Source organism: Solanum tuberosum, unplaced genomic scaffold, assembly GCF_000226075.1.
Source record: "Solanum tuberosum cultivar DM 1-3 516 R44 unplaced genomic scaffold, SolTub_3.0 scf01183, whole genome shotgun sequence".
In the NCBI taxonomy this organism is placed as follows: domain Eukaryota; kingdom Viridiplantae; phylum Streptophyta; class Magnoliopsida; order Solanales; family Solanaceae; genus Solanum; species Solanum tuberosum.
Genome location: NW_006240169.1, coordinates 3,312 through 3,706, shown reverse-complemented (window position 1 = coordinate 3,706; position 395 = coordinate 3,312).

Sequence of the window (395 nt, the reverse complement as noted above, 5' to 3'; positions counted from 1 at the left end):
GTAGTCAGCCAAGCCAAGGGATCGCTTGGGGGCCAGCGATGATTCTCGAGTGCCGGCCACGTCCAGGCTGTAGGCTCGGGGCGTGACAGTGAAGTTGAGTTGGTGCATTGCAGTTGTGAAGAACAACAAGCTGATATTCTAACTAAGGCTTTTCCACCAACAAGTTTGAGACTTGTACTTGAAGCTATATAAAATACAAGGCCTTCAACATTTGCAGGTTGGTTTTCCCAGCTTGGAAAAGCTATTTATTCTTAGGGCTAACAACATAAGTTCTCTATGCTCTCTCCATGTTCCAACTGCCTACTTCAGCAAACATGAAACATTGTATATATGGAGTTGTAGAAAATTAAGAAACTTGACGTCTCCATTAATGGTAATGTATAGTATAAAAATGC